At 41.7% G+C, this 23,519-nt stretch overlaps 1 long non-coding RNA gene across 1 annotated transcript; it reads left to right on the forward strand.

Annotated features, from left to right (window-relative positions):
- Window positions 1-263: 263 nt before the first annotated feature.
- On the forward strand, window positions 264-7,536 carry LOC115030391 (uncharacterized). Its single transcript, XR_003835988.2, has 4 exons — window positions 264-347; window positions 6,598-6,772; window positions 7,028-7,159; window positions 7,323-7,536. It is a non-coding gene; the product is annotated as an uncharacterized LOC115030391 (long non-coding RNA).
- Window positions 7,537-23,519: the final 15,983 nt, after the last annotated feature.

Below are 23,519 nucleotides of genomic sequence, written 5' to 3' on the forward strand. Positions count from 1 at the left end.
GAATATTTTAGACTTGTGTGAGTTCTCCCATATTTTTTTTTGTGTGTGTGTGTGTGCAAGGCCGCCAGCAAGGAGGCCTGGAGCCTTGAATGCTGACAGCCTCCATTAGCGTTAATGCGGGCCTCTTATCTCCCAGGCTCTCCTGCGCTCCCCCCTCGCTAGCTCTTGTCTGATGGTTCACTGACACCGTTGACAAGGCTGACACCACCAATCAGCTTCGGCTCAGCAAGGTCACTGTTCAGACTTGACTCGTGATTGGCTGCTGCGCTTCAGCGTGTTATTACTGTCTGATTTGATCGGAGGCAGGGGGTGGTCTCCAATCAAACAGAGAAAAGGTCCTGGAGAAGGTAATTAAATCCTGTCAGAGGCAATTATCGGTTCCAGGGCCATGACTCTGGCCCTGAATGCAGATGATCTGAAACTGTATTCTTGTAGAGATTCAAGAGGGCTCCTGGCGTGGTTCAGTTAGGCACAAAAGGAGCGGCAGGCTCTCTGCAAACAATCAGCTTTGTATTTGAATCTTTTCTTCCTTCTTTCCCTCTTTACCCGAATATTTCTGGTTTTTGTTGATTTAAAAAAAAACCTCCTTTTTCAGACCACTTTCTAATTAATTTAAGAGACAACGTATCGCTTTCTTGTACGTAAATAATGATACGTTTTACCAAAGAACTTATGCCTCCAAACACAGGCTAGTTCAAACAGGCTTTACCAAGGCAGAGGGAAACATCCCACAGAACAGCAGTCGGTAGCTTAGACCACATGAGGAGAGACCGTCATATTCCAAGGCGGTGGTGGCTCAGACGTAAGACCCTAGCTTAAAATAAGTGTGTGTGTGTGTGTGTGTGTGTGTGTGTGTGTGTAAATTCTGCCCTATGACAAACTCGAAGTTTCTTTAAGGTAATCACTGGTGCTAGCCTCCATCGAGTGGAGATAATTTATTTACTTTTACTTTTTAAATTTATGAGAAGGCTTCTCTCTTACACTAAATCATAAATTCCTAGCTACTGTCAGGTTAATATCAAAAGCAGAAATGTGTGATACCCCCAGCCTCAGCACTATTTAAAAATCAGAAGGTAGTATAGTGTCTCCCTGTTGTCCCCTACAGTCCCCACATAGGGAGGGTGAAGTAAAGTTTAGAATGTAAGGAAAGTGCATCCTCTCGAATATTTAGGGGCCTCCATTTGTAACTGGAGGTCTAGATTATCAGGAGAGAAAAAAGGGATAAGGTGTTTCCATCTGAGAAGAGGAAGCCAGCACAGATTTGTTCTTACATAAACAGAGGGCTTCAGTTACCCTTCCTGTGTGATTTCTCATCGGCTGCTGTTAAATAGGTTTTATGATGTGGGTTTTGCCCAGTAATTTGGGACTAGAAGGTAATTGTCTCTGGAACCTGAAAGTGTTTGTTGTTGTCAACAGTCTGAAGGCAATCGGTTGTTTCTGGGCTTTCCTTTCACCCCACAAACACCCACTTGCCCAACTTGAAGCCTAGATTTCATCCACTGTGTGTTGTGAGCATAGGCATTATTTTTACAGGGATAAGATGTTCAAAACACCATTAAAACAATTTCCGAGTTGTTGCTGATGAAACAGTTTAAACACTAGGGTTTCTCCCCAGGGAACAGTTAACTTTCCTGTAATCTTGGCTGCTTTCTTTGTTCTAAAACACCATATTCCTTAATATGTGCAACTATTTGTTTTGTTGAAACTAAATAGATACTGTAAGCAAAACAGAATTTTTTTTTTTAAGTAGTCCCTGCTACTAGTCCATTAATCAGAATGAGGTATTAGGCTGGGAGAGAAATTTGTGGGAGACGATGGTAATAACACTGGGTAATGCTTGACCGCTGGAGAGCTAGATTGTAAACAGCCCCAAGTCCCGCACTGCACGCAGGACTGGGAAAATGATATTTGATTCATTTTATATTGTGCTTTTTTGCAACATCAAAAGCTCCATAAACCTTTCTAATAAAGATAAAATAGATCCAAACAAACAAACTGCTCACCAGTACAACATACTTTAGGTCAATAGAAGGAAGGTTCACTGCTAGTGTTGAAAAATAGTTGCGTGTCTTTAAATGATTTGTTTGTTTTCCTCTATGGGAGTGACCAACCTTTCTTCTTTCTCTCCTTCCTTCCTTCCTCCCTTCCTTCTTTCTTACCTTCCTTCCTCCCTCCCTCCCTTCTTTCCTTCCTTCCTTTCTCCCTTCCTTCCTTCCTTCCTTCCTTCCTCCCTCCCTCTCTCCCTCCCTCCCTCTCTCTCTTTCCTTTGAACTATAGTATTTCTTTTTGTTTAGTCAGTCATTGTATATTATTATGTGTTTATGTTATTTTGTGGCAGCTGTTTTAATAAAGACCCCCTCAGAAAGAAAGCTTTGGGGGGTGGGGAAAGAGACAACACTTACAAATAGAGCAAAGGAAATGAAAATGTTTCCTCTGATAGTTAAATCAGTGCTTTAAATTTTAAAAACAATGAGAAGGAAATGAGGCTGGAATACCCGGGACCACTTTACTAAAGGATCCAGCATCCTCCGGGCAGCAAATGTCTTTTAGATGTATCTTTAAAGCTGTCTTGCTGAATTGGAAGTCCCTGGAGGGCAGAACTGGCACCCTGTTCAATCTGGAATGCCCAGAAATTCAATCAACAGAAGTCAGTATTGATTTCACACTCTCCTGGACCCTTATTTGAGTCTCTGTGTGGTGGCCCCTCTCCCCGGAAGTGAAGTCTTCCAGACCACCAGTAACTATATCGCAACATTTTTTTTTTAAGATGTGGGAGACTCAATCCTGATCTGATTATTGTTTACCCACATCAAGTGTCTAATCTGTACCTTAAAAAAATAGGAGAGTTTCAATATTCCCATTTAATTTTCTGCTGGCTCAAACTTGAACCACCAGGACTCCTTCAATGAAAAAAAAAAAACAAAACCCAAGGTCATTATAATTAAGAGAGCTAGCTGAGTACATCATGTTTCTTTAAATGATTTGTAAACAGAACTCTCTGGGGGTATTATGCTACATTCTGTAGTAAAATATATTTTAAATTTTATGGAAAACGTAGAAAATAATTCACCTTTATCTCCTTATGTTAGGTTGCTTTGGTCAGAGTTATTGGAATGAGAAGAGAGAATTTGCCTTTTAATTGGTCTTTTCCAGACTTCTGGTGAGATTCCTAACACTACCAACCTCAGGAGTACAGAGCCCAGAGAAAGTCCATTGGGGTCCATTTTCAGGATGGTGCATATGGGAACAATAATTTATGAACGGTAATAAGAGTTGGGGATGCAATTCCCTGCCCAACATCAGGATAAGTGTACCCCACTGATTACCAAATGCACAGAAAATCCTTGACTAAATAAGATAAAAGCCGTCTGCACTTCTTGTTTGTAAGTTGGCATTTTTCAAAAGCAATTGAAAAAAAAAAGAGAACATGAAAATCTCAATGAAGAAATATGTTTTAAGAACCATATATATTTTTTAAGAGGTATGGATGTGGGGGTTGGCAGTGAAAAATCATCCGAGCTTTTCCACACAGGGGATGGAAAAATTAGCTTGCACTGCTGTGTGATGCTGCTGTGAATTTGCCTCCTCGCTAGCTGTGGATTTTCCCCTCGAGGGATCTGAAAATGTATCACGTTTTATTAATTTATTGGCTCTGCACCGAGGTGTATTGTAAGCCAACTTTAAGTACTTAATTTTGGTATTTATTCACTGCTCATAAAACGAGGCAGCTTTCCTGACAAACCCCGAGGATGTCTATAATCAACCAGGGATAAGAAATCTAAACACATTTCAATATGCTATTTGTACTTATTTTTAAATTCATTGGTGGGTGGTTGGGTAGTGGTGATAGTGTGTGTGTGTGTCCATGTTTGTGTGCTTGTGTTTGTGTGTATGTGCATGTGTGAGTGAGTGTGTGTGTGTGTGCGCGCACGCACGTGCAAATGCATTTTTGTGTTCATATATGGAGAGACCAGGGGTTGAAGTGAATTATCTGCCTCTATCACTGTTTGTCTTATTATTGTCATTTCCTTTTTAGACAAAGTCTCTCACAATACAGAGTGCAGCATTTTGACCATAGTGGTTGGGCAGCCAGCCCTTGGGATTCTCCCAATCTTCCCAGATGCGGGGTTATTCATTTGAGTATTCGAACCCAGCTCAGTTAAGTGCTGGAGATCAAATTTAGTTCCTCACACTTGCTCAGCGGGCTCTTAACTGACGGAGCCAACCTGCCAGCTCCTAAATTTATTGATTTGTCTGAGTCAGAGTCTAATGTATCCCAGCTTGGCTCCGAACTCACAACACAACTGAGGATGACCCTGAACTTGAGGATACCAGACTGACTTCACCTTCAAGTGCTGCGATCAGCAACATGCATCTATGCCCAGATTGGTTGATATTAATGAGTGGTGATTTTGTTCCTGGTTTGTTAGGGCTGTGCTCTTTCAGCAGAGGTAGTGTTGTAGATTTGAGTTGTGACTGAGGAAGTTATTTCTTCTCCCTGTTTCTAGACACTGGCAATTTTATTCCCTCTTGGTACACAAGAACATGTGAATATGGTCACTGGGATAGGAATGGTAACATCACAATGAACTTGAAGTTGGCCGGCCAAGTCAAAAAGTGGTAGGGGCATGTGCAGAGATAGTGTTTGACACTACAAAAATCTTAAGGCCAAGAAATACAAATGAATAATAGATAGAAGAAAAGAATGTCAACCTGGAAAATGGAAAGAGGAAAGGTGCTAGTCTGGCAGGTAGATGGCCCAGCACTGGCTCTGCCCTAGTGAACTACCAGGAGTGTTAGAAGGAGTCATTTCTACACAGACTCTATTTCATTTCCTTTCCCAACTCTAAGGTTGCCAGATAAAATAAAGAGCCCACAGAAAGATCTGTGTGCTAGCCAAATAATAAATAGTGTTTCTATAAAATAATGTACCAAATACCACACTGGGCATATATTATTTCAAGATTACATGCAATTCAAATTTTACTGATATTCTGTGTCTTCTTTGCTATATCAAACAACATTGCATATCCTGTGTGCCACCTTTAGTGATAGCTGGAACGCAGTGCTAGAGAGTTCATGTTCTCCAAATATGAGGTGACCATGTTGGGTTGAAACCTTCCATTGCTCACATTTCTACTGAGAAGTCTGAGGCTCATTCTCTTGCCCTTCACATCTGTCATTTTACAAACCTCAGAAAATTCATTTTTTTTTATACACTGATACCTGAATGCCCCTTTCATTCATTGCTCCAACTGACCCCTCCTTTTTCACTCTTCTCTGAGTTCTTTGTACAGTGCTCCCAAAGCTCCATAATCCATTCATCATAAGTTCTCTTCTTAAGCAATAACTTGATTCATGACTACTATCATTATCATCCTTATCACTAGTATGTGTGCAGGATTTGTGCAGGTGCATACCACAGCACACGTGTGGAGCTCAGGGGACAACTTTTCCGAGTCTGTTTTCTCTTTCCAGATTTACATGGATTCCAGGAATGGAATTCAGGTCACCAGATTGGCACAGGATGAGCCTTTACCAGCCAAACCATCTCATTGGTCCAATAAAGTCTGTTTATCTAACATGATTCTCTCCTTTCTCTTCAGAAGTGCTGTTTTCCCTTGAAGACATTGTGTCTGCCATGCCTATCTTGAGTGGAGGCTAGTCTTTTCGAGTGCCATAGCTATCTCAGAGCACAGGAGATATAGCAGGACTTGTGACCATTTAAGCTACAAAATTAGGACAAATATTTTGAGACATGGCTTAAGCTTCATGCTTTTTTTTTTTTTTTTTTTTGGTTTTTCAAGACAGAGTTTCTCTGTATAGCCCTGGCTGTCCTGGAACTCACTTTGTAGACCAGGCTGACCTCGAACTCAGAAATCCGCCTGCCTCTGCCTCCCAAGTGCTGGGATTAAAGGTGTGCGCCACCACGCCCGGCTAAGCTTCATGCTTTTTATATATGGAATCTGTTATTATCGTTAAGAATTTTAGCACCCAAGTAGAAAGGTTACTTTCCTTGGTTGATTTGTTTTTCATCTTTGAAGAAGTTTATCTTCATCTGAAAACCAAAAAGACATAACTATTATTAACTATCAGCATGTGGAAAAGGAGATTGGAGGGAATTAAAGGATATAGAAATGAGATAAAGGACCAGACCTCACGCTTGTGACTTATGAAGATAAGATCTCATTTGATTGGCAGCCGGAGTTAAAACAAACAAGTGGGAAACTTGTCTGCAGTCAAGTTAAGATGATTTAATCAAATTTTCTATTTAAAATAATTTCTTTCATGATGGGTTCATCATGAGCCATCTTTTCCCAATTGAGTACTCGAAAGAAGAAAACTGGGCTAGAGAAACAGGATCTCGGATGATTGTAATTGAAGAGTGTCTATTGCTCCAGAGCCACTGTGGGTCTGGTATGTATGTAATCCAAACAGATTGACAAGAGGCACAGCAGGATAGGGATGGAGTGTGAAGGTAAGTCACACTTGGTGGGGCACTGATAGGTGTGGAGCACTGAAGGGCAGTGGCACAGCTGAGAGCCATCCGACTCCTGAATCAGTTGCAACTATCTGCATCTCCCATCTCTCTTGCAGATCTATGAGCTAGAAGACAGCTGGGACAGCAAATTCTTGACTTGCTTATCATCATGTTCCCTTTCCATGGTCAGCCCAGACTCTGGGCTCCATTACAACATACTAGTCTGTTCAGCATGGAGTGCCTTTTTTGCCTCTTCTAGTCCAGCCATCCAGGCAAATTAATCAATACACTGTAAGTGACATCTGAGATGGAAACCGATTTCTTTACCCCAGACTAGATTATCTCAAACAAGCTTTGTAATATTAAAACTCTCTGTGTTTCGTGTACAAGAATCTCAATGAATCCTTCCATCTCTGCTTCAAGAGATGATAGGGGCCGTGGCAGACTATGATCCGGTCACTCACATCATATTATTAAGTTCTGGGGCATGCGTGTGGGGGTGGGGAGGTTGTTATAGATATTTACCCTCTTCTACCTATTTTTCAGAATTTTAAACACAGAAAACCAAAAGGACATTTAAATGTAATTTTATCAAGAGGAAGGAGAAAATTGATTTTGTACATGCCCAACCTCTGTCTTAACTGATACAAAGATTTCAAAGGAACAATGTTCAATTTGGTGAGTGTCTTTTCCTGTCCCACATATGCCATGTTATAAATCCATTCTGGATATACAATGACAGGCTTCTTTTAAAAAATATTTCTTAGAGTATTTTTCCTAAATCAGAACCCACATATTCAAAAAACATGAGAACAGCCCTTTTCTCCCTTTGTTCTGACAGAAGTGGCAATTCATAAGTGACCCTTCGTGTCAACCTGGAGAGCAGGAGGGACACCCAGCTTTCTAAGGAGAGCTTCTCCCTCTAACCCGAGTAAGCATCTTCATCCCAGCTACAGAAAATAGAAGGCTGTAGAAAAGAACAGGAGACTACCCATGCTTTCAACCTTATTTTAAAGTAATTATATGAAAAAAGTCTGTGTTTATAAACTAATAAATTATACACTTTTAAAAATGTTTTTTTTTCCTCCGTGTGTATAATCCCTCCATGTTCCATATATGGTCTAGTTTGCTTTTCTATTGCTGTGACAAACACCATAAGCAAAGCCACTTTAGGGAGAAAGTGTTTAGTTGAGCTTATGGGGAAGTCACTCAAGGCAGGCACCTGGAAACAGGAATCGAAGCAGAGGCCATGAAGGAACACTGCTTCCTGGTTCGCTTCAGGTCCATGCTCAGCCAGCAGCTCTACACAGCCCAGACCCACCCACCTAGGAAGGGGACGATGGGCGGAGCCTCCTTTATCAATTAAAAAGCAAGAAAATTGCCCATAGTTGAGCGTGATAGAGGCAGTCCTGCAGATGCGGTTCCTTCCTCCCAGGTGGCCATAAGTTTGTGTCAGATTAACAACTGAAGCTAAGTATGACATTGTTTAAAACATACAAAAAAATTACTTCTGCTCCTTCCATCTAGAGGTTGACAATTTTGTATATTTTCATTTTTTTTAAAATTTGAAGCACAAGGACTGTATTTATATTATTGCTACTCTTTCCTTCCCTTTCCCCTTCAATTCCTCACGTGACCTCCTCTTCCATAATTATGACTGTTCACACACACTCACACAGACACACACCCGCACCCCACACTTTGACCTTGGATTTTCCAGCCTCTAGAACTGGAAAAAATACATTCCGGTTGTTTATAAGCCAGCCAATTAAAGCTATATTGTTTTAGCAGTACAAACAGACTAAGGCAGATCATGATAAATACTTCTAGCAATAATTACTCCTCGCCTTTGCTGTAACTTTCCTGTAACTTTCCCGGTGCTATTTCAGGTCGTTCCCACACATGATTTTCCTGGAATTTCATAACGATCCTTCCAGGTTGCAGGGAGTGCACTGTTGCTCTCGTTATTCTGGGTGAAGAGCAGATGCAGAGGAGTTAACCATAGGGCCGGCAGGCTTGTTAATGGCAGAGGCAGGGTAGAGGCTGATTCTCCAAGTTCCTAGTCAAAAGCTCTTTCTTGGACACTATACAACCTTCCAAATATATAAAAAGTCTTTCTTAAAAACACCATATGTATAGCATTTAACATAGAAGAAATGAACTCAAATAGAATTTGCCACTCTGTCAGGCTCAACACACATAATTTTGATGTGATTCCAAAATCTAATGAGGATAAGGCATTTAATTTCATCATTAAAATGAAAATAGACATTTTGAAGCAAGCACAGTGGACAAATTAGCTCATCAGGGACAGATGATGGCTATTATTTCTAGTAACTTTGAGTGTACTATTTTTATTTTTATTTTATTTTTAATTTATTTTTTACACTCTATATTCCATTCCCCAACCCCCCATCCACCCTCCGACTGCTTCACATCCCACACGTCCTCCCTACCACACCCTGTCTCCACGTGGATACCCCCAACCCCCGCCCCACCTGACCTCTAAACTCCCTGGGGCCTCCAGTCTCTTGAGGGTTAGGTGCGTCATCTCTGGATGAACATAGACCCGGAAGTCCTCTACTGTATGTGTGTTGGGGGCCTCATATCAGCTGGTGTATGCTGTCTGTTTGGTGGTCCAGTGTTTGAGAGATCTCAGGGGTCCATATTAATTGAGACTGCTACTCCTCCTACAGGATCACCCTTCTCCTCAGCTTCTTTCAGCCTTCCCTAATTCAACAACAGGGGTCAGCTGTCCATTGATTGGATGCAAATATCTGCATCTGACTCTTTCTGCTGATGGTGGGTCTTTTGGAGGGCAGTCATGCTAGGTTCCTTTTTGTGAGCGCTCCATAGCCTCAGTAATAGGGTGAGGCCTTGGGACCTCCCCTTGAGCTGGATCCCACTTTGGGCCTGTTGCTGGACCTTCTTTTCCTCAGGCTCCTCTCCATCTTTATTCCTGTAATTCTTTCAGACAGGAACAATTATGGGTCAGAGATGTGCCTGTGGGATGGGAACCCCATCCCACACTTGATGCTGGAGGTTAATGCTGTACCCTTGCCACTGCCTGATGGTACTGAGAGTCCACTAAGACATGGACCTCTAGAGCAGAGTAAAACAATCTCTGTGATGCTCTCCTTAATCTTGAGAAGTGAAGTAATATGGCAGCTGTCATATTTTGTGTGTGTGTGTTTTCACATGGGCAAAAGCAAATGTTTATGTGAAGTACACATGCAAATCTGTACATGTGCACAGAGGCCTGTGTGGTTCTTCAAGTCCTTTCTACAATATTTCTGAATGGACGAAGGCTTGATCTTTCATTGGTCTGGGGCTTACAAATAGGATGAGATGGCTGGCCAGTTAGGCTCAGGGGTCTCTCTCTGTGTCTCTGTAGCCTTGGGATTACAAGTACTGGACCACCATGGTTTGTTTTCCTTTGTGGGTCTTCATGTATGCAAAGCAAACACTTTGGTGACTTAATCATATACCATACCCAAGATGCCATATTTTTTAAAATTAAAATATGTGTATGCCCCGGTATAGGGGAATGCCAGGGCCAGAAAGTGGGAGTGGGTAGGTTGGGGAGCAGGGTGGGGGATGGGTATAGGGGACTTTGGGAATAGCATTTGAAATGTAAATGAAGAAAATATCTAATAAAAAAAGAAAAAAATAAAATATGTGGGTTAAAAACTAACCACAGTTTAAAATGCCATACCATCACCATCTGAGTGAAATGCAAGAGTTTTTCTAAGTAGCAGGTCTCGCTGCTCTGCTGCATGGAGGAATGCCATTCCTACTCAGGTGCCTGACAACTGACACTTTGGCTTTTATTTATGGAAGCCCTGCTGAGGGATTACTGGCTCATGCAACAAACTTCTTAGACTATTCTTACAAATAAAAAGTCCTAGGGTGTGCACACCTTTAACTCCAGCACTTGGGAGGTAGAGGCAGGTGAATCTCTGCGTGTTTGAGGTCACCCTGGTCTACAGAGCAATTTCTAGGACAGCCAGGACTACTAAGAGAAACCCTAATTTGAAAAGCCAAATAAATAAATAAATGAGTAAATAAATCCCTGATGTCAGGTGTCGTTACACCTGGCTTAAACAAAACAAAACAAAACAAAACAAAACAAAACAAAACACAGTCCTTGTGTAATTCCAATACATGAAATAGAGATGGATGGAAAACCACAATTACATTTACAGCAGGGGTGAGGAGGAGCTGTGTCTCTATCATCTCAAGATTCCTGTACTAGTCAGGGTTCTCTAGAGTCACAGAACTTATGGAATGAATCTATCTACTATCTATCTATCTATCTATCTATCTATCTATCTATCTATCTATCTATCTATCTGGAATTTATTGGAATGACTTACAGGCTGCAGTCCAACTAATCCAACAATGGCTATCTGTAAATGGGAAGTCCAAGGATCTAGTAGTTGCTCAGTCCCACAGTTGGTCTCTTGTATAAGCTGGAATCTCAAAGTAGACTCCAATGGATATGCAGGCAAAGTGACTTTAAGCAGTCAAAGGACAAATATTTCCTTCTTCCATTGTCCTTATATAGGCCTCCAGCAGAAGGTGTGGCCCATATTAAAGGTGTGCCTCAAGATCTGGATTAAAGGTATATTTCTTCCAGCTTCAATATCCAGATCACAGGTGTGCCCTCCATCTCTGGATTGTAGTACATTCCAGATGTAGTCATTTTGACAACCGAGAACAGCTATCACAATGCCTTTGCATCTCTCATCTGCCCATCATTTCTGCCCTGCTTCGTGGTGGGAAGTCAGTGAAGTAGAAAGGAAACAAAGTCCCTACTTTTAGGAAGCTTCCAATCGTGACTTCTGGCCCTCATGCAAAAAGCATGCTCACGGGAAGAATGTATACTGAGGGGCGTGGTCTAGGGAAGAGGTCTTGGAAGCTTTCTCTGAGGGATGGTGCCTGCGCTGGGGTCAGAAAGACACTCTATGTTTTAAAGTGAAAATGGGAATTGAAGATTGCTGGGAAGTAGGAAGAGGATTTGCAAAGGCAAGCCATGCTGAAAGGTGAGTAAAAGGAGCTGAACGATTAGAAACACAGGCATTCATTAGCAACTACAAAGCAAACCATGATGGCAGTGGAGAGAGAGGGATGAGGAGGCTCGGGTGGCTGGCTCAGTAAGGGAACAGGGACAACGCCAGGCCACAGGCATGACACACGACTTCTTTGCTAGTTGAGACAGCCTCTCTGCTGGGGGTGTAGAAAACTTGGGGAGGGGCTGGGAGTGGATATGATGAGATAAGTCAGAAGACTCATCCTTTATCCAGGCAGAAGAGGGCTAAGAAATTGCAGAGGATTGAATGGGCCAGAGTTATTCAGAAAATAAAGTTTTCGGGACTGGGGACATCATGGGGCAGTGGTGGAGGATGGTAAGTTCAGGTTTCTGGCTCATGTAATAGGCTCCTCTGATGAAAGGGTGCTCCTTTGGAACAGGGGTCAGCAAACTTTAGTGTGTGGGTCACTGGTCCATGTTCATTGGATTGTGCTTTTTATGTAGCTGCCTTTATACTACAAATAAAACAAACATGGTTCATAAAACTGAAATCTTTTTACCTCTATCTTCAAAGAAAACACTTTCTTAACCCAGTGTTAGAGAAAGCTTATGTACACACTGCTGTGATTCGGATGTCCATGTGTCCCCAAAGGCTCAGGTATTGAAATTTTGGTCTCCTGTGTGACAGAGCTGATACAGGGTGGAACCTTAAAGAGGTGAGGGCTGGTGGAGGTTAAACCTGGCCTCTCTTCAACTCTGGTTCCCTACTATCCAGTGAAATCTCTCCTTCACTCATTGACTTCTACCAGAACGGCATCTGCTGCAAAATGATGCAGCTGTCAGCAGAATGGGGCTCATTAGAACCAATGCTATGCCATTTGGACTTTCACTCTCCAAAATTCAGAGTCAAAGAAATCTGTATTCTTCAAAATGAGACATCAGGTATTTTGTTATGGCAAACAGAACAAGCTCATGCACGCATGCACGCGCACGCACACATACATACACACACACACACACACACAGGGGTGGGGGAGAGAGAGAGAGAGAGAGAAAGAGAATATGAGATTTGGAGAAAGGTAATTTGTGATTGTGTATGCTTTTGTATGCATGTGATTCAGGTGCTTAGAGAAAGTGAAGAGATGAAGCCAAACAAGGAGTTACAGCCTTGGCAATCCTCTACCGTTTCTAGGTGGTGAAGTTATCATTGCATTGGTAAAAAAGTGGGCGGTATCAGACTTATGATACCAAAACCCACAAACAAAGACTGTAGAAAACACTACCCAGCATACTTCACTGTGGACCCGTCAGATGGAAGCTTGGCTGATGGAGACACCTCTCAAATGTGATGATTATAACCACAGATCTCTACAGTAATGACAGTGTAGAAGTCACCAGTGTCCAGGTACAAAGAGACCACCTAGAGGAGGCCAGTGTGAGTAAAAGATTCTTAGAATAACCCTGAAGACCCTCCATCATTTAAGGTCCTGGATGATTAGTGATTAGAAAAAGTATGAGGTTCAAGAATGTGACAACATAGAAGCCAAATGTATTAGTTTCCATATCCAAATGGTGTGTGTGTGTGTGTGTGTGTGTGTGTGTGGTGTCTTTCCTCTAAGATCAAGGTAAGAAAATGCAGCAAAGACCGCCATTGAATAGCTGTGAACAAGTTCACTTTAGGAGACCGGAAATCACAAATGAAGATGGTCATGGGGTTGCTTCCTCTTCAGGAGCTCAGGCTGAGGGCTCACTGTGTCTACTTTTGAGCTCACGCTGTGGCCAGCAATCCTTGGCATGCTTTGGCTGGTACGTGTCTCATAACACTCTCTACCTCGGTGTAGTACAGCGCTGTCCTTGTGAATCTCTGTCCCTGTGTCTTTTTTCTTCTTAGTCATATTGGGTTAAGGTACTCACCCTACTCTGGAAATGACTCTATTATGAAATGGGGTCACATTCTGGGGGTTCTGGAAGGACATGGACTTGGAAGGCATCATCATCCAATCAATACTCCAGAGGAAGCAAAGAGCTCCAACATATGATATGGCTGAGAGATCCAACCTATGGAGGTTCAGTAGGGAGCAGAGATCTGTAGAGAGAACTGAGATTGTCGCTGCTGGCCTCCACCTGTGCTGCCTCCCAGCTTCTTGTCAAGTCATTCTGAAACCGTGGCGGTTATGCAGTAGAATGGATCTTCATGTTTGCGAGCTGGCTCAGAGCGCAGGGTCCAGGCTCTGGAGGGATGTGAGAGTAACGATGCCACCTTTGGAATTTCTCGTTCTGATCTCTGCGACCACTTGACTGCCCTTGGAGATCACTCCTTAAGTAATATCCAAGCCCACTCCTATTTAGAGTGCACAGGGGCTAATGGGATCACTGGCTAAGGTGAAATGGTTGCAGATGGTAATGTGAAGACTAATTTATTTTCAGAGGCTTTTAGGAATTCATGTGCTTTTAATGATAGCTTACTATAACCACAGATCCCTCATTTTCATTCGTTCAGGGGAGAGGATATTGCCCATTATTAACAACAGAGGAAGACAGAGTAGGCAGCTAATTGACCCAGCTAAGCTGACACAATTGTGGTGGGGTTTTGGAAGCTGAAGCGCTTTGCTGTGCTCCCAGGACTTCTGTCTGTTTTCTTTCTTTTTCTTTCTTTCTCTCTCTCTCTTTTTTTTAATATCGACTTCTTTAATCTCTCTCTCTCTCTCTCTCTCTCTCTCTCTCTCTCTCTCTCTCTCTCTCTCTCTCTCTCAGTTAAGCCTCCAATGCTCCAATGTGCCAGGCCTACAGTAAGGTCTGCTGGGTAGTGTTTTTTTGTTTTTTCTTTTCCCATGCCTATGCTAATGGGATGGTGACTCGCTCACCACCCAGATAGGATAGGAAAGGATGAGGTTACATGCTGTCAGTCACTGCTCTGGTCATTAGCACTGGATGAAGGTGACATTTTGACTGTCACCTCATAGGAAGAAGGAGAGAAACTAGGAAGATGGAAATGGGAAACCATCTTTCCATTCATTTAGTCTTGATGTGAAAGGAGGAGGGACTGCAGGGAAGCCATCAGGACAGGGAAGCCATCAGGACAGGGAAGCCATCAGGAGCCAGAAGTCATTATTTTCAGGAGGAGAATGTTGGTTCTTTAACCCAAGTGGATTGCTGATCGCACATGTCTATACGTTCACTAAAGTCCAGTGGCCCCAGTAGTGCTGAGCAGGGCTGGAGTCTCATGGACAGATGCTCTGCCTGTGCCCACCGGCCACTGAAACGAAAGTCTTGATCTTCCTATCTAAATTTATGTCCTGCCTCTGATGAGTTGCAGGTTGATACATGGACTCCACTGATCTTAAGGGTTGGATTTTTCTTTGTTTTTTGAAGCGGTTTTACAAGGGCAGCACTCAGATTGTCAGAGGCCTGGTTCACCTACGCTCTGTTCTGCCTCACACTCCACCATGCCAGCCAGGAAAGCCCCAGGGCTTTGGGCACTGAGATAACAGTAGGGGTCTGAGAGTCACTCACCGAGATCGTGGCTTAGGAAATGACAATCACTCACAATGTGAAATGTGTAGGTTTGAAGTGAGGCTATGGAGGATTTTGAACTTTGGTATATAACTTAAAATTGTATTTTCTTTCTTTCTTTTTTTTTTTTCTTCCTGACAGACTTAAAATTTTGTTTTTCCCTGAGGTCTCTAGTCAACCTGGAATTAAATCTCAATCTTCTATCTTTAACTTTTGAAAAAAAATGACCAAGCATATTTTTAAAACAATACAGTAATGTACACACACACACACACACACACACTGAAAGCATAAATTGGGACATACATATAGGAAAATGACTGTTACTGTCCCAAGGTAAATCTGGGAACCACGTGGCACCAGATAAGGAACACAGGGAACTTAGGTTTTCCAGTAATGACCTTGGTCTTTAATTTAAAGAAAACTTGATCAAATCTTAAACTTTTTAAGAGCTGTGTAATTTATATATCACTACTATTGCAAACAATGGCAATATGTCTATTTCTGAGCCTCACCCAACATAGTTCTTTTTCTTGCCTTACTGTAGTGAGAATTTCCAGTCCAAATGACACCATGGTGAAGTAGCATGCATCTTGATCTCATTCCTGACAGTGATGCCATACTTTAAAAAGAAGTTTGTGTCTGTACACCAATAGCATATGTATATATATAAACAATAACATATGTTGTTATTTACATGCTTTATATAAACAAATATATAAATATTTTTATTTATACGTTATAAATGTTGTTTATATAATTATATAATTATGTATACAATAAAATATATTGGTTTTGTTTTGGTGTTATTGGCTTTGGTGATCATTACTATGAGTTTTTTGTTTTCCTTTTCTGTTTTATTGGTCTGTGCCTCTAATACTCGTGTTCTCTTCTCTCTAGTTGCTTTGGGTTTAACCCTGCTTTCCAGCTGCCAGGTTAAATGGAGTATTTCTGAGAGTCGTTACTTTGGCTGAGTGAGTGTTGTCAGGTTGTTTGCTGTTTCTTAGATGGTTACTTCCTCTTTTCACATGTACGTATAAAATGGAATATTGTTCCATACCTTCTGGGAAGAAGGAAACATTGATGGAAAGAACACTTGCAAAGCCCTGGCACTCAGGCAAGCATGGCTGCTGCATCCACCCTCATCCTCACCGTTATCATCTCCAGGAGGAGAATCCATGGCCATGTATTTTATATACCGGGCATGCTTTGACAGGGTTAATGTTTGCTAATATCAGTCATGTACTCACAGAAACATTTTCACAACTATAGCATCATAAAATTCTGTAGGATGACAATCAACGCTGATGGTGCATTTCAGAAGGAAACAGAAATGGGCACCTAGGAAAAACACAGACTTGAGGGTTGTATTTGTTTTGTCTTGTGTGTTGTGTGGGGGCACCACTCACTTGTTCTTCCACACCCCGGCTCTATCTCTCTCTCTCCTGCATCCTGTTCTGATTCCTAGAAGGGTGGACTCTGTGGGCTGGGGAGGCTGGGTTCCTTGCCTCTCGTAGACTCAAGTGGACGTGTCAGTGGGAAGCTGAAAATGAGGAACAGGCGTGTCTGTGTCTGTGTCGTTCCTGTGGCTCCTCTGCTGAAGCCAGGATTCTTTATAAGTACGTCTCTCTACTCTCATTCCTAGACAAGTCTCCGTGTTCAGGTAATGGTTCCTCTGAGACAAATACTCCCTGAACTGAACTTAAAAAAAAACCCAAAAACCAAAACCAAAAAACAAACAAACAAAAACCCTGAATCAACCATGACACCAATTTAACCACCAATGAATTTAGTTTCTTTGGTTACAATTTAATTTATTATTTATTTATTATTTATTATAGGTGAGTTTTGAACAATGACATTAAAAATGGTATCCAAGGTACAGAGGAAGTCCATCTAATATATCCAATAACAGATTATGATGAATATAATCATCAAAATGGTCCCTGCTTCCCACTTTAGATATATGTCCTGTAAAAAAAAAAATGCCTGCTTAATGCTTACTAAGAATATTACATGTTGAGGCACAGTAAATGACTCAGTGGTTAAGATTGCCAATGACCTAAGTTCATTTCTCACCATCCACACTGGGCAGCTCATCTGTATCTCATTTCTTCTTTTAGCTCTGCAATCACATTCATGCACAGGGTACACATACATATACTCAGACATACACAAACACAAACTAAAAAAATACATGAACAGAATATTTTTTAAAAGAAAAGTACAGTCTGCATAAAGCTGTATGTAAGAGGAATCAATATTTGGAAACTTTGCAGTGTGCCAGGCTTCCTTCTAAGCTGTTTAATCTTTAAAATACACCAAGAGGCAGTTACCATTGCGATTCACTAAGAAGCAGAGAAGATATGAAACTGTTTTAAGACCACATGATACATCAATGAACATCATAAGATGTCATTTGAAGCATTAGAACATCTATGCCAACTCTCAGGGCCATTATTGATACAATGGGGGAAGGGATTGAGTGATGGGTATTTTTTTTTTTAGTGATTTTTCTAAAGTTAAATAATGGATTGGTAACTATTACACTTAGAAATACATAATAGCATCCTATAACTGGCTCATTTTGACTCTCACATAAGTCAGGGTTTGAGGAAACCTAAAGGGACGGTGTAATGGCAGAAAAAAGTCTCCCCACTATGAGGCATGAAGTGAATCCTGGACTCAGAATAGTTACTACACACAGCTTTAGCTCCAGGACGGCTGCCAAGCAGATACTGCATAGCAAAACGGCCCTGACCATGCAATGTAAGAACCAGGAGGAGGAGATTCTTCCTGCTCACTTCCTTTCCATGTACCGCTCTTCTGATCATTTCTTCGTCGTTTCCATGTAGCTACAACACAATATCTGAAGCTGGGGTGCTTTCAAACAAAGAGAGGTTCATTTATGTTACAGCTTTGAAGGGCTGGGACCATGGCATTGGCATCTCTGCTCAGCTTGTTGAGGGTAGCATGACAGATGGTATTTAATTGGTAGAAGCACGAATGGAAGACAGCACATGGCAAGGAAGAAGAGTCTTGGGAGGACGTTAGCTTAGAGCTGGCAGCTCACTCTTGTAGAACTTCTTGAGAAAATGCATTCCTTGGAGGGAAGCATTCATTCCTATTTAATACCTAACCTCTTACCAAAACCCCACCTCTTAAGGGGCCCATTAGTTCTTTAAGTTTTTATTTTATCTTAGTTTTGTGGGGATGGGGTGGGAGGTGTGTTTATGTGTGCAGGTGTACACAATGAAGAACAGAGGACAGCCACATTTTCTACTGTTTCTTTGGAGGCAGGGTCTCTACCTTGCCAGCAAAGCCCCACTTATCCTTCCACAACCCTCTTAGTTCTGGGGTAACAGGTATGTACAAGATGTTTAGCATGATATATGGATGCTGGGGTCTGGACTGTGGTCCTCATGCTTGCATCACAAAGGTTCAGATTCACTGGATCATCTCTCCAGTCTATTACTCCTTACCAGTGTCACACCGGGTCCTCAAGCCATAGCAGCTCTTCTGTCAGTGAAACCCTGTCAGAAGCCAGAAAACCAAGAGCTCCGTTGGAGTGTATAAAACTCTCCTCAAAGTGCCTGCAGCAATGTGATGAGTAACTTAAGCCTGGAGCAAGTAGAGAATATCTAACAGAGTAATTCTTCCACTTAGTGAAATCATTTTCTCCTGAAATCAGAAATTTTGAAGAAAACTGAAATCAAAAGATAAATTAGCATTATCAAAAGTGTGTGTTAAAAAAAAAGTCTACACTGAGTTAACAGTCACATTGAAGATTAAAATATAGAAGTGATAATTCTAGTTTAAAATAACTTAGTAAAAATTTTAGGATGAATTCAGTTTAAATGATTTATTTACAGATATACTTTTCTAATACAGAGCTGACCACTTATTATATAAAAAACCTTAAATTATTCATATTTCACTTGTGACGTATCTTTGGAGCAAATTTAGCTAAGCTGTTTTCTACTAAACCAAAATAAGCTCTAGTAGACTGGATCCCATCTTTGATTATGAAATATCAAAATAAAAAGCTGGACTTTGAATAAGTTTTTTTGTTTTGTTTTATGGTCATCTATACCAGTGTTTTATTTGCTAATGTTCTTTGTGCTCATGGCTTCTTTTTATTTGAATTATATATAACCAGAAGTCATTTGCATTGTTTAGCTGAAAATGTCCCTCACTTGTAGTGATGAGCCCATGTTGGTATTATATTGCTATCAAAAGACAGCTCTGTCACCAGAAAAACCTGCAACTATGAGGGCAGGAAGAACTTAGGAAAGTCACTACATAGGCTTATATACCATCACCCCCCATACACACTTATTTATTTTGGGGAAGGCAGGTGAACCTCTGTAAAGGCTTCAACATGTGAAGTTTAGCTAATTTAGTCTCATGACAAAGAATGCCAATGAGTCTATAGATGGGAACATTAAATGAAAGTCACGTTGTGGTGCCAGGCAGTTCCTGACTCAGGAGCTGTGATTTAACTTGACATTACTGCTTACAGTCTTCCCAAGGATTCAAGGAATGCTATAGGCTACAACAACAGAAAGCCTCTCTAGCGCTAGAGACCAGTAGGATTCATCATACGTGTTTTCTAGACTTTAATAAGCAGTTGAATGGATGCTGTGCATTATAGTTTGGATATGAAGTGCTCCCTTCACAAAGGCTAGTGTGCTAATAACTTGGTTCCTTGGGGCTAAAGAGTTGGCTCAGCAGTTAAGAGCACTTGATACTCTTGCAAAGGACCCAGCTTGAGTTCCCAACACCTATAACCATACATAATTCTTACTCCAGGACATCCAATACCCTTCTCTGGCCTCCACAGGTATCAAGCACATATATGGTACACATACAAGCATGCAGGCAAAAGCACTCATACACATACAATTAAATAAATCATTAAAGACTTGATCCCAAGTTGGTAGAGCTATTTCAGGACTTACTGGGGGCTTTAGGACATAGAGTCGAGCACACGTGTATGTAGGTCACTGCGTGTATGAAATTTGAAGGTTTGTATCTTATCCAATGAGTACTTTTCCCTTCCTTCCCTCCCTGCCTCCCTCTCTTCATCCTTGCCTCCCTCCCTTTCTCACTTTTCTTACTATACACCATTAGATCAGTAGACTCTGTCTCATGCTGCTGCATGCTAATCTGCTGGACCATGGGCCAAGAATCACTGAGCTAAGGACTATGTACTGAAATCTCTGAAATTATGACTGAAATAAATAATCCTCCATACATCATTTTGTTAGGTATATGTCACAGCGATGAGAAAATGGGTAACAGGAAATTGGTAGCAGAAGAGTGGGTTCATTGTTGTGACTAAACCTGGCCACGTGTGTCCTTAACGCTTTAAACCTGTTTTCAGGGGTCAGTTTTGAAGTTGTTTAAAGAGGCAGGTTTGAGATGTGTTAGACACCATTAGACTTTAATGGATGATTCTGGTGGGAGCTCAGAAGAGCAGAACTGTGATGATAATGCTGACTGCAGACTACTGTGGAGAGTGGAGAAAACCCAGAGTAAATGAATCCCTGGATGAATGTGTGCTCTTGACATGGGCACAGCCAAGTCAAGGACTCCATAGCTTCAGGATTAGAGCAATGCCAAAGGCTTCCTGGGGGACTGAGGAGGAGTGCTGACAGCACGTGTAAAAATGTCTGCACCACAGCTTTCTCCCTACCAGATATTTACAGCCTGAAGACTGCTCCCGCAGAAACTGCTCCTACCATGATTAGCTTACCCTGTCTCCTGGATTCAGCTGCATATTATAAAACCCTGCCTCCTTGTTAATGGATATGTAATAACACTGCCTCCTCACTCAGCTGTATGCACTAACCTCACCATGCTGTTCAAGTCTAAACACTAAACACTCTTGAGTTTCTGAGACATCGTGGTTTTTCCATCAGAGAGCCCAGACAAATCTCAGCGTTCTGTGTGTTCATGTGTCCTTCTGTCTGTCTTTTCCTTCCCTTTCTTGCTACCCCCATCAGGTCCAATTCTTGAATACCACTGGATGCCACACTATACTCATGGTATCTCCGATGAAAATGAGAAATTTATCAGGAGTTGGACTGGAGACCACTCATATTATACAAGAATTTGGTTATGTTTTGCCCATGCCCCAGAGTGTTGAGGAAGGCAAAGTTTAAAGATGACTAACTCATCTGATCAGGCATTTCAGAGCTGTCTAGCTGTTAGGATATAATAGTTACTGGGAGCTAGCTTTAATAAAATCTGGGAACAAAAAGCAGAACAGAAAGATTTGAGAATTTTTCTGTTTTCTGGGGATGGGGGTGGGAAGGGGAGTATGGTTCACTCTGTGAACAAGGATGCTATGGTTGTCAGAGCTTAGAGCAACTAGGAAAGCAGACAAACACTGACCTTGAAGGTACATCAGGAATTAGCCAGTCACCACCTATGGGAGAGTAAATTCATTTGACTTCTCCTAGAGGAGACAGTGCCTCTGAAGCCCTCTGTACCAGGTCATCTGGGGCATTATCTCCCCTTTATTTGTTTCAAGTCTCAGTCACTGCGACGACTAGGCCATTGCAGTTGTGGTCTAAGAGGGCCTGACTCCCATGTAAGTTGGTATAAGCCTTCCTGTCATCCATTCAAAGCTTGGTTTGGAGGCGTGTAGCACGGAAGTGTTGCAGGGTCATGGGTGTTCCCACTCACACCTCAAAAGAAGGCCTGGGCAAAGATGATGCCCAAAACTTCGAGTGAAGAAACAGATTAAATGGACAAGCTTGGGAGTTAACCTTGCCAAAAATATGCAACATCTGCCAAGGAGAAAGCTGTATGTAGCCAGCAAAGTCAACTCAAGAAAGGCCTCATGGACCGCATTTGGAAGAGCGGTGTGGGGTGGGGATGCTCAAGCTCTTTGGAGCTTACATCGTGCCACCATAGAGTCTAGACAAGAGGCTACAGGCTTTCTCCCATTCCCTCCTGGATCTCGGGCTTGGTTTTTCCTGTCTTTCCTTGCTATGCTCTCATTTGGAATGGAAATGTTTGCTCACTGTCACTGGATTTGGGGGATGTGTAACTTGGTTCTTTCACGGGGGCTCACAACTCTATAAAAGAGCCTTGAATCTCAGGGAGATTCTGACCTTAGACACTGACCCATGATGAAGTGGTTTAGACTATAGGATTATTAGAGATGAGCTGACTACACATTTGCATTGTGAGATAGATGCATTTCTTGTGGAAGACAGAGGCAAAATGTTATGACTTGGAAATGAAATAAGTGTCTCAAAAAGACATTACTAAAGGCTTGATCTGTACCTATTGGTGCTATTTTGTAAAATTTTGGGAATGTTAGACTCTTAAAGAATTCTTGAGGTGTGTCCTTAGAAGCACCATCCTCTCCTGCATACTTCTCTGGCTCCTTTTCTGCATCCTTTCTGCTGTGAGGTGAGTAGCCACAGCCACATGCTCCCACTGCCTCATCAGAAACAACTGGACTAAGCACTCTGAGCTAAAAACTCTGAAACTTTGAGGTAAAAGAAATCATCCCTCCCTTGAGGATGTTTTCTCACGTATCTATCATAGCTACAAGAAACTTAATGATAGGTGGGCACAAAAGTAATTGTGTTTTTGTGCAGTGTTGAAATTGCTGTTTGAGATTGGAGTACATTCTTAATAAGTGTGGCTATATCATACATCATTTTAATGCACATTTCTTGCTTTATTGTTTTTTAATAATGGCATCACAGGCTGTTTATTTTATGTTATGGAAAATATTAGACTAAAGGAAAATTCAAGTGGTTTTTAAACTTTATAAAAGTTCATTGTACTTATTATTATTTGCAAGTAACACACACACACACACACACACAGAGAGAGAGAGAGAGAGAGAGAGAGAGAGAGAGAGAGAGAGAGATGGTGTGTATATGTGGGCATGCATATGGAGGTCGGTTGTTTCCTTCTAGATGTATGTAGGTTTGTGTCATGGACTGAACTCAGGTCCTTCAGCTTTCATGGCCCAAATCTTCACCCACTGAACCATCTTGTTTGCCCTTCAGGTTCCCTTCTTATCCAAATTCAAATGAGTCACAAAGCAATGAAAACAACTTGAAGCATCAACAATGCATTTGGTCCAAGAACTGCCAAGGAATATGCAGTGAACTGGTGATTCGGGAAAATTTTCAAAGAAGACAAAGCCTTGGAGAGGAGGAGCAGAGGGCAGGCAGTGGAAGCTGAGGGCAGCTGTTCCAGAACAACCGTGAAAGGCGGTCTTCTTACGTCAACACAAGAAATTACTAAAGGATGCTGTGTGACTCATTCAACATCGGACATTTGGGGTAAATGAAAAGGGTGCAAAACCTTGGTAAGTGGCTTGATCAGTTTATGAGCTGGATCAATTTTTTAAAACAATGTTGCTTTGAATTGTCATCATGTCCTATTTGTAGGCACAATCTTTTTGTATGCTGTGTAAACACTATCCTCGTGTTATTCGAATGCTGATTTTTCTGTCCT

The sequence above is a fragment of the Mus caroli genome, unplaced genomic scaffold (assembly GCF_978045245.1).
Source record: "Mus caroli unplaced genomic scaffold, Mus_caroli_1 scaffold_2, whole genome shotgun sequence".
Taxonomy (NCBI): Eukaryota; Metazoa; Chordata; class Mammalia; order Rodentia; family Muridae; genus Mus; species Mus caroli.